We start from the raw sequence: 11,396 nt of genomic DNA, 5'->3' as shown, positions 1-11,396 counted from the left end.
GTGGTTAGGGACTTTTCACCTGGACCAAAGGGTTAGGTCTATCATTAGGAAGAGATTTATCACTTGGAATCCCTAGAGCTCATTGCAACTCTATGCGAGTGCGAGGTGTTGAGATTGTTCGATTTCTCCTCCGGGACATGTATAGAGTTAGACATAGTTGACCTAAGATTTGGGACTATGTAATTAAGGATTTCCATGACTCACCATTGCATTGATTAGGAAGCATAATAGAGGGTTCTTGCACTTGAAACAATTATCCTAGGTGGAGCATTATCCGGGTACCCCATCTTTATCGATTACCTTACCCCCTTCTTTACTTTTGCTCTCTTACTTGTTGTTTTTACTGTTGAGAATTGAATCATTGTCACACTCATTATCATTGATCTTTTACATAGCTAAGAATCGAATTAAGTATTTTTATTCCCTACTCCCTGTGGATTCGATACTCGCTCACCCGGGATTATTACTTCAACAAACCAGTACACTTGCGGGATATACGCAAAGGGACCTTGTCAAGTTTTTGGCGCCATTGCCGGGGAGCTAGGCGTTTAGGGATACTTTCCACTTTGTTTTCTTAGCTATTTCACCACACATTCTATTTCACGTCTTCTTATTCTATCATTGTTCTGATTTTCTTTTTCTTTCTTTTTGGTGCAGCTCCAGGTTATGACCCGAGGGAATCCATCTATATTGATTGAAGGAGACCCTGACCTTGAATGTACACTTAGAAGAAAAGGTAAAAAACCTGTGCAAGAACAGCATAATTCAGCTGATTTGGAAGGAGAGGAATCTGAAAAACATGGCAGAACAGAATGAGCAACAGCGAACACTATCCGACTATGCCAGACCTTCAGTGTTGGGGACACAATCGAGTATTGTGCGTCCCCCGATTACAGCTCAGAACTTCGAGCTAAAGTCGGCATTCATCCATATGCTGCAGCAGTCCGCACAATTCAAAGGTTTGGCCGATGAGGATCCAAACAGTCACATAGAGAGCTTTCTCGAAGTGTGCGATATGCTGAAGATAAATGGGGTGATTGATGATGCCATCAAATTGAGAGCCTTCCCATTTTCCTTGAAGGGGAGAGCGAAGCAGTGGCTACACTCATTACCTAGAGCATTAATCACTACATGGGAGGAGATGGTAGAAGCTTTTCTAGCCCGTTATTTTCCTCCCGGAAAATCAGCAAAGCTTAGAAATGAGATCTCGTCCTTTGTTCAGTTGGAATTGGAGTCTCTATTCGAGACATGGGAAAGGTTCAAGGAGCTCCTGAGAAAGTGTACGCAACACGGATTCCCGGAGTGGATGATTGTTCAAACCTTTTATAATGGTTTGAACCCGAGTACAAGGCAACTCTTGGATGCGGCAGTAGGAGGTACCTTAGGTAGCAAAACTCCCGATGAGGCTCGTCAATTAATTGAGGAAATGGGGTTAAATAGCTACCAATGGAATGCTAGGGAGAAGAAGAAGGTGGCCGGTCTCCATGAAATCGATGCAGTAACCTCATTGGCGGCGCAAGTAGAGAGTCTTAGTAAGAAGCTAGATCTCATAGCTTCGAATAGAGTTGCGGCCGTGACCAATTGCACCGGTTGTGGTGGAGGACATGCTCCCTCCGATTGCCCGATCGTTATTGGTGATGTTTCTTCAGTGGAAAACGTTGACTTTGTAGGTAATGGCATGAGACCTCAAGGGAACCCATATAGCAATACTTACAATTCGAGGTTGGAAGAATCATCCCAACTTTTCATGGAGTAATCAAGGACCACAAAAGGCCATGCGGCCACCGGGTTTCAACAACAACAACAAGCCCCTCAAGTGGAAAAGCAATTTCAGGCTTGGAAACCCGAATGACGGATTTAGAGAAGCACTTGGCTAGATTTGTTCAATCTGCAAATACACGGTTTGAATCGATCGAGGCTACACTCGCAACCACACCGCCTCTTTGCACAACCTTGAAAATCAGGTGGGGCAAATTGCGAAGTATCTCTCCGAAAGGCCACATGGAAGTTTACCAAGCAATACGGAAACCAACCCTAGAGAACATGTGAAGGCGATCACTTTGAGAAGTGGTCGTGAGGTTGAAGGGAGGCTTCCGAGTGAAAAGCCGAAAGAACACGCACCCGAGGTTGTAGAGGTTGAGGAGGGAGCAAAGAAAGAGAAAGAGGTGGCATCCCCACCTTTCAAGCCAAGAATCCCTTATCCCTCTAAATTGAAGAATGACCAAGGGGATAAACAGTATAAGAAGTTCCTGAGTTTATTCAAGCAACTCCACATCAACATTCCTTTTGTAGAGGGATTAGCTCAAATGCCTAAGTATGCGAAGTTCCTGAAAGACTTGTTGACTAACAAGAGGAAGATGGAGGAGAGTGCTTCAGTGGTGCTAGATGCTTCATGCTCGACGGTGCTGCAAAAGAACATGCCGAACAAGAAGAAAGACCCGGGAAGCTTCATCATTCCGTCTAACATCGGCAACTTAGGTGAGGAAATGGCACTGGCGGATTCAGGGGCAAGTATCAACGTCATGCCATACACTTTCTTCCAAAAGCTAGGCTTGGGAGAGCCTAGGCCTACTCGGATGACTTTACAATTGGCGGACCGAACGGTGTGACATCCGAGAGGTATCATTGAAGACGAGCTTGTCAAGGTGGACAAGTACATTTTTCCGGTTGACTTCGTAGTGCTAGATGTCGATGAGGATGTGGATGTACCCTTGATACTTGGGAGACTGTTCTTGCGGACTTCCAAAGCATTGATTGACATGGACGGCGGAGAGCTCACATTGAGAGTTGGAGATGACAAACTCACTTACCGCCTTGCTGAAGCCATGCGGCATTCTCTCGATTTTGATGACACTTTGTATTTTCTAGACACTACTGATGAGCTTGTTGATGAATACATGCAGAAAATGTTAAACCCGGATCCATATGAAGGTTTGTTCGACCAAGAGGAGAGCAATGAAGAAGTAATGATGCTTGGGTCAACTGAAGAAGTAACATCTACCCCGGAGATATTGAAGAAGGTGCTCCGAAAAATGAAGAGGGCTAGGAGACGCCATCGAAAACGCTCTAAGACTGTTGGAGATGTACATGAACCAAGAAAGTTGGATGAACCATTGCTAGGCGATCTGAAGCCCGATAATACACCCTCTACCCTCAAGAGACTTTGCTCATCATGCTTTCAAGTCATGGGTAAGAGGGCGACTTTCATTCATGAACTCCCGTGAGGTAAGACAAGATACATCAAGCTACGTGACATTAAACAAGCGCTTCTTGGGAGGCAACCCAAGTGTTTACTGTTTTCTCATCTTTTAGTTTGGTTTGTTTGCATGAATAAATTGTTAAGTGTTGGTGTCATAATTTTTAGATGCTTGTGCTGCGACTTTGTTATGGATTTTTAAAATTCATCGTGTGTTTTATGAGGAATTGGCGAAAGTTTGGTCGTTTGAGCTCTATTTCATATTTTTCACTGGTTAAATTTGCATAATAGGGCAGACTCTGAGTGTGTAAACATGTTCAGAAATTTTCTACAGAGCCTGCAGATTTTTCTAAGTCATCCAAAGAAAACACACGGGCGTGTGGAATTTCCACACGCCCGTGGGGGTTGCACTATGAGCTCATCCAGAGAAGGCACAGGGGCGTGCGGGTACCCCTGTGAACGACCATGCGACTATCACACGCCCGTGGGTAATTTCCGCACGGGCGTGTGAATTCCTGCAGAGTTGGGCAGATTTCCCGAGAGCACACAGGGGCGTGGACTCGCCCCTGTGAGTAACTTTGTGTACCACGCACGGGCGTGGGTAATTTTCGCACGCCCATGTGAAACTCTGCAGATGAGTTCTCTCCATCCCGAGAAGACACAGGGGCGTGCGGCTGCCCCTGTGAGTTTGGCATGCGAATGTCCACGCTCGTTGGGAATTTCCTCACGGGCGTGTGAAACACTTAGTATTCTTCTCGGATGTCCAGGGAAGCCACAGGGGGCATGTGGCTACCCCTGTGGGTCGGGGGCACGGGCGTGGATATTTTCCGCACGCCCGTGCGAGAGAAGTCAGAGTTAAAGGAGCGTTTTCCCGAAAGAGCACAGGGGCGTGCGCACGCCCCTGTAGTGCTTTTGAAGTGAGGCGCACGGGCGTGGGGAATTTCCACACGCTCGTGTGGATGAACAGAACGCCAAAAGTCGTGGGCTCTGTTTAAAAGAGGATAGTTCCTCTCTCTCTTCACGATTTCTATTCGCCTGAAAACACTCTCACAGTATTCTCCGAGTTCAGAGTGCTAATTTGGTGGGATTTTAGTGAAGTTTTTTGACCGGTTCTTCATATTCTCACTCCATCGCGTCTATAAGTTTTTTTTTTTTTTATCATCTTCCTTGCCAATTCATGGTTTCTATCGATTAACCTGGTTAATAATGCTTTGTTTCTTCAATTGGAAAGACGATTTATGTTTAGAACGAAGTTAGAAGTACTATTAAGTTGTGTTTTTGGATTGTTGAAGCGTGGTCGTGCGGTTCTCACGCCCCGTGGATCCACACGGGCGTGCGGAAATTCCACACGACTGTGTGGATTTCTGCAGCATTGGTTTAACAACTTGTTTGATCAATTTCATTTAAATCTTGCAGATTATGGCACCTAGGTCAAAGAAGCATGCTGATAAGAGACCACATGAGTTATCTCCTGAGCCCGAGGGCATGCGGTTTGCAATTCCAGAGCATCAGGTTCGCTATGAGCGTCTGTCGAGGCTCCGTTTTGGGCAGACTCGATTCTTAGACACGACTATATTGCGAGATCTGCAGCAGGGAGATGAGTTTGCTGATGAGATCGAGGATCTCGTTTCGGAAGGTGGTTGGCGGCAGTTGCTGATGATTAGAGAGCCAGCCATTCGAGAGTTTGCACTGGAGGTGCTATCATCATTCGAGTTTGATAGATCGTATGCGAGCTTCGACAGTGTGGACACCATTCAGTTAAGAGTATTTGGACACCACCATAGCTTGAGCATTACGCAGTTTTCGATGACTACTTGGCTTGTACGAGGAGGCATTCACGGATACTGAGAGGAATATGCGCGATTCTGGGTCGATTACCACGGAACCTTGACCCCGAGAGAGCTTACAGAGTGTTATGTGGTCAAGGTCGATCTGACGAGCTGGTGTCCAAGGCCACATACCTTTTCCCGACCTGCATACGGATACTTGCATGCCATTATGAGTAGGTCGGGTGAATGGCCGTGGTGATAGCACTCGGTGTCGAGCCGTCGAGAACTCTGTACTTGTACTCGATGGTGCAGCGCGTACCGATTAACTTAGGGCACATCCTGGCGAGTACATCGGACATCGGGGACACTATGCTAGGGCGGGAGCGATCTTCTCGGGCCCTTACATTACGAGATTAGTGCTGGGCATGGGTCTCTTGGATTCGATTCGCGGGGCTGAGAAGACGAGTGTACCTGTTCCCCTAGGTCTAGAGACGATGCGGTTGATGGGCATGGTTCACAGGGTTCGGACAGGGGTTTTTGCTTTAGTACTACCAGCTCCAGAGATAGCCGAGGATGAGGATGATGAAGCCGAAGCTTCTCAGCCCACTCCCGAGCCTCAGCCAGCAACGATGGAGACCGAGGCACCTCCAGTAGCAGAGGAGCCACCCTCAGTGCGTATGTTTTCACCATCTCGAGCCAATGATCGTTTTGAGAGGCTCAAGAATGCTATAGGGGTGGTCCGAGCTGAGGTTGCCGAGATTAGGGCTACGCAGGCTACTCAGTACACAGAGTTCATGGCGCGTTTCGACGTGTTACTGCAGATTTTAGAGCGAGACGTCGCCTCATCATTTGTATTGCGGCTGAGGACTCCTCAGGCCCCCTTAGTTCCTCCAGCACCTCCATCCTCGACCCCAGCACCGATGGACCCACCGAATGTGTCTCCAGCAGCAGCAGCACAGGAGCCTGAGAGCAGCACCGACACTTGACTTCTCCTTTACTTTCTTGCATTTTATTTTATTTTTCTTGCATTTTACCTTCTGAGTTTATTTTCATTTTTTGCATCATCGAGCTGTATTCATTGCTTCATCTTTTATATACACTCGAGTTATTTTGTCTTTATTGAGCTTCACTGAACCCCCTCGTGTATGCGTGCAGATGGTCTTATCTTCTTGGGAATTGAGACATAGTCATGGGCACGACCAAGGTGCTGAGTCACTTGGCCGTGTGAGCCTCTCAACCCGTCGGAACACTACTCCCATGGAATTAGCTTCATCAAATGCAACACTAGGAGTCAGGGTAGTATTGTTTTGATTGCTTCTCCCACATTTGCTTTTGAATGATATATATATTTTGAGTGAGCTTGCATGTGTACATTGAGGACAATGTACAACTTAAGTGTAGGGGGGGAGTTTCATAATGCGCACATCTTTTCTATTATTCTTGATTGATATATGCTCACATAGCCAATGGCGGTTCACCTTAGTTGCAATGATTGTATTCTTAAGTCTAGGAGAATTATTAACATTGAATGTTTTCATGCTCTAGTTCTTGCTGGAATTTTTAGGAATTTTTGCCCGATTTACACTTAGTGCACTACTCACTCTTTGAACTATATTGGAAACTCATGTTCGATGTTAAAGGGACTAGTTAGGTTTATTTTCTTGTGCTAAATTCTAAAGAAAAATGATGAAAATGAAAAGAAAGGACAAAATAGTTTTATTGTTTATTTATGTTTGTTGGGTGGAAAGAGCTACCACCTATGAAGTATGAAGCTACTCTCATAAGTCGGATACTAGTTATGCCCTAATGAGAGAAAGAGCATAGGATGAGTGAAAGCTACCACTCGGGTAGAAAGAGCTACCACCTCGAAAGTGTGAAAGCCACCTTAGCGGCCGCTTTGGAAAGGGCTACCTTAGAGGATGTGTGAAGCTACTACCATCTTTGAAATTGTTGTCACTTTTGTAGATAAATAAGTCCCTTGCACTTAGAACTTTGAGGAGTATACCTTGGGTGGTTTTGAGTGAGTTTACACACATACACGAAATTTGGGTTTGTTGTCCTTTTTTATTCAAGTTTTTAGCTAGAGCATTGATTTTTTCGTATTTAGTGTTGAAATTTTCCTTAATTGTAGAATACGTTCGTTGTATACCTTGGTGAACCTAAGGCCAAGCACTTTCAATATTTTCTTCATTAATGCACAGAATGTTTTAATGTTTTCTTGAGGACAAGCAAAAGCTTAAGTGTGGGGGAGTTTGATAAGTGCTTGTGCGATACAAATGCGAAGCGTTCATTCCTTATGTTGAGCATTACTTTTCTCGGGTTTTTACACTAATATGTGTATTTTTATGTTACTTTTATGCAGATAGGGTTGCGAGGCCGAGTATGAAGGAAATAGGCCAATGTGGATCATAATGCACCAATTTTGGAGGAAATCTTGCTAAGGTTCAAACTCGAAGACATAGGTCAGGTGTGAGATGCTAGAGTGTGTGCAACCTCCTCGTATTCGAGTGGGCACATCCATTTGGAGGGGCACAAAGGCAGTCACATTCGAGCATTCTGACTTATGCACATAGAACAAGAGCTCCACCAACGTGTACACCATTGAAGAAGCAAGTGATCCACGACGTGAATGTGTGATTGTTGCGTTACCCCGATGAAAGTATGGAATTGGGAAGCTATTCAGGTCGAATACTGCAGCAGAGCACTGTAGCAACATTGTAGCATATACTGTAGCAACACTGCTCACAGCCGGCCGAGAAACCAGAGAAACAGAGAATCCACACGGGCGTGTGGAAATTATCAACGCCCGTGTGGAAATTCCGCACGGGCGCGTGGAGCACCCACGCCCGTGTAATCGCCCGATTCGAGTACTATTCAAGTACTATTTTAACCCCGGTTTTGGTATTCTTTTCTCCATCTTTTCCCCAACTTGAGAGAGGGCTTCGGCTAGGGTTTCGATGGGTATTGGCCAAGGTTTTGTAGAGGTTCTATGGCTCCGACATCGTCATTCCTTAGGAAGAAGGTTGGTATGGGAGCTTCTGTCGAAGCGTATCCTATACCGGACGAGGGAATCCTTGGACGACGAGTAGAGGACTTTCCACAAGACCATCGACATGATTATCGAGGGGTTTTCTTTATGGATTCGTTGCTTTTACATTCTATTTCTTTGATTGTACTTAGCTCCATGGAGAGCTAAACCCCTAGTGGGTACTCAGGTATTGTGAACCCTAGGATGTATTTGTTTCTTTGAACCTCTTTATTATGCTTTCAATAAATTGATGTTTATTGTGAGTTCCAACCTTGAATGTTTGATTGTATGAACATTTCCCATAGAGTGACACTAGGGTTGAGAGTTCTTGTTGGTAACCTTGTGAGTGAGTGACACACCATGAGCGTTAGACAAAGCTAGGTTGGAGAGGGTTGAGAGGGTGAGTTGAGAGGTACAGGAGCGTCCCCTTTCCCCTCCGGTATGATAGATTCTACCTCCGTTCCTCGAGTTCTTTGCGGCCATAATAGAGTGAATGGTCTAAGGGATGAACTTCCGCTGGGGCTTAGTTGTGCGTGCAACGGAGTGAAGCGTTGAGGTGATCTTAGTATCTAGGGCTCAATTGTGGTTAGGGACTTTCCACCTGGACCAAAGGGTTAGGTCTATAATTAGGAAGATATTTATCACTTGGAATCCCTAGAGCTCATTGCAACTCTATGCGAGTGCGAGGTGTTGAGATTGTTCGATTTCTTCTCCGGGACATGTATAGAGTTAGGCATAGTTGACCTTAGATTTGGAACTATGTAATTAAGGATTTCCATGACTCACCATTGCATTGATTAGGAAGCATAATAGAGGGTTCTTACACTTGAAACAATTATCCTAGGTGGAGCATTATCCGGGTACCCCATCTTTATCGATTGCCTTACCCCCTTCTTTACTTTTGCTCTCTTACTTGTTGCTTTTATTGTTGAGAATTGAATCATTGTCACACTCATTATCATTGATCTTTTACATAGCTAAGAATCGAATTAAGTATTTTTATTCCCTACTCCCTGTGGATTCGATACCCACTCACCCGGGATTATTACTTCGACAAACCCGTACACTTGCGGGATATACGCAAGGGGACCTTGTCAGCTATACACCCACATTGCGGCGGTGAAATCTCATCCACCATGAAAGACTTCTCTTCACAGTCGAATTGATGAACGTAAATGCTGGATATTGCTTGTTGGTTTTCTTGGATTGCCTTCATTAGTGATTCTGAGAAGATACGGCCTGATGCGATTTGAGCTTGCACATGTCTATCTTTCCTCACAAACAACTCAGCAAGTCGGAAGTACGTTGACTTAACCATAGCTGTTATGTGAAGATTTTTTGTTCTCTTAAGCACTGAATTAACACATTCTGCGAGGTTGGTAGTCATGTGACCATATCTTCTCCCTTCGTTATTAAAGACTTGAGCCCACTTCTGCTATGGTATGTTATCCAACCATCTCGTTGCCTCTACATCGTTGTCCCACAGTAAACCGTACTAGCAGTTAAAATTTTGAATGGCTTTCGAATAACATATAACAATTAACTTATAAAGTTAAGATGACTTCAATAATTAACAACAATATAAGAGTTAAATTAAAAAAAATTTAATCTTGTAACTTGCCAATATTAACAACTATCCATTGCATTTCTTTGTTTCTGAAATTACTCATGAAAATATGTCTAATGCAGTAAACATGGTCCACATGGTTAGCACTCATCTGACGGCCAAGTAATCTAAACGCTGATTTGATATATTCATGGTGATCGGATATGAAGCATATTCCCTCTTGTGGTGTTACTCTAGAACATAAGTTGCGCAAGAAGAAAGTCCATGCAGACAGCGTCTCTCCTTCCATGATGGAAAAACCAATCGGCAAGATATTTTTATTACAGTCTTGTGCAATCACCAACAGTAAAGTACCTTTGTATTTGCCATAAATATGTGTGCCATCTATCTGGATGACCAGTTTGCAATATTTGAAAGCCTCCACACTTGCAGGAAAGCTCCAAAAATCTCTCTGAAAGATTAGAGTATCACGTACCAAGTAAGGTCCCTCGTATGCCAGCTGGATCTCAAGATCAACTATTGTCCGAGGAATGAACTATTGTGACGCTGATAGAAATCTTGGTAATTCATTATAGAACTCCTCCTAATTATCGAATGCTACTTCAACCGCGTTTTTCTTAGTTGTCCATACTTTTCTATATGTCGTGTGTATCTGTATCGGTTCTTGATCTCAGCTATTAAAACCGATACATTAATGCTTGGTTGCTGTTGGACTAGTGCTTGTATTTGCCGACAAATCATGTTTTAATCTAGCTTTGAATGATCCTGTAAGATCATTGTTGATGCACACGTGTGAGGCCCAATGTACTTTGTAATTTTCCAAAGTTGTCTCCACTTGTTGTAGGATGCTTTATCCCTCCAATTGCATACATCACCATATAACTTACATTTACCTGAGTACCGAGTGGATCGGACTTGATAACTTTGTATTCTACATAATTAAGTAAGCAGTAATGTTTAATTGTAGTCACAACATCATCTTTGCTTCGAAATCTTTTGCCTACTTGTAGATCTCCGTTTGTCGTTGCTCACTTAATATATTGACATATAATAAAGGGTACACCAGGAATTTTCGTATGGACATTGCTTCCAAATCAAGGGTCCGCATATGTGCTGGAGGCTCCATTGGTGACATAGTGTAATTGTGGTCGAGCATAGGAACATCTTTGAAATTGTGGTCTTCTAAGTGAATGTGATCAATGCTTGCTTCAATGTCCTCCCCAAAGCTGTCACATCATCATCCTCATCATCTTCATCATCTCCACTGGATCGCCCATACCAACTGAATTTGGTTTCATGGGTATCATGAAAAGAACTCGTCCTGCATTCTGGATGTTGTGAATTAGTAAAATCAATATTTAATGGTGAATCATCTTGTACCCTCCACTCTGTAGAGAGCCTTTCAGGTTCATTAACTTATTATGGTGATGAAATCCTATCTCGTCCCATGTTGCACTGAACTTGGTTATCTGTGGTGGTTTGTTGTCGGGAAGAAGCATCCTCGAAAGTTGTAACGCTAAACTCCACGTACAGTTCAATAATGGCAATATCAGGAATTTTTTGTCGCAGTCAAACATCATCCGAACATCTCGGTCATTACGCAATTTGAATGATCAATAGCAAATCTTGCTGGATCCTAAAGAAATTGGGAGCCAGTATTTAATAAGTGAAACTCCTTGGTTGTCCACAGTCTCAATCCCTTCTTCAATGGATCTCTTTAAGTTTTCATAAGAGATGTCATCTTCGACATAAAAATATGATTGATCCACCAATGAAAATATAATTGTGTCTTCACTTGCAGTGATTGAACCATTATAGTAAACCAAAACAAGTAAA

At 43.8% G+C, this 11,396-nt stretch overlaps 1 non-coding gene across 1 annotated transcript; it reads right to left on the bottom strand.

The window, feature by feature from the left end:
- Nucleotides 1–1,189: 1,189 nt before the first annotated feature.
- LOC120276633 lies at nt 1,190–1,296 on the bottom strand. Its single transcript, XR_005541343.1, has one exon. It is a non-coding gene; the product is annotated as a small nucleolar RNA R71 (small nucleolar RNA).
- Between the last annotated feature and the right edge of the window lie 10,100 nt (nt 1,297–11,396).

Source organism: Dioscorea cayenensis, chromosome 14 (assembly GCF_009730915.1).
Source record: "Dioscorea cayenensis subsp. rotundata cultivar TDr96_F1 chromosome 14, TDr96_F1_v2_PseudoChromosome.rev07_lg8_w22 25.fasta, whole genome shotgun sequence".
Classification (NCBI taxonomy): domain Eukaryota; kingdom Viridiplantae; phylum Streptophyta; class Magnoliopsida; order Dioscoreales; family Dioscoreaceae; genus Dioscorea; species Dioscorea cayenensis.
The sequence above is the reverse complement of the archived record's forward strand: the minus strand, read 5'-3'. Positions and strand labels throughout refer to the sequence as shown.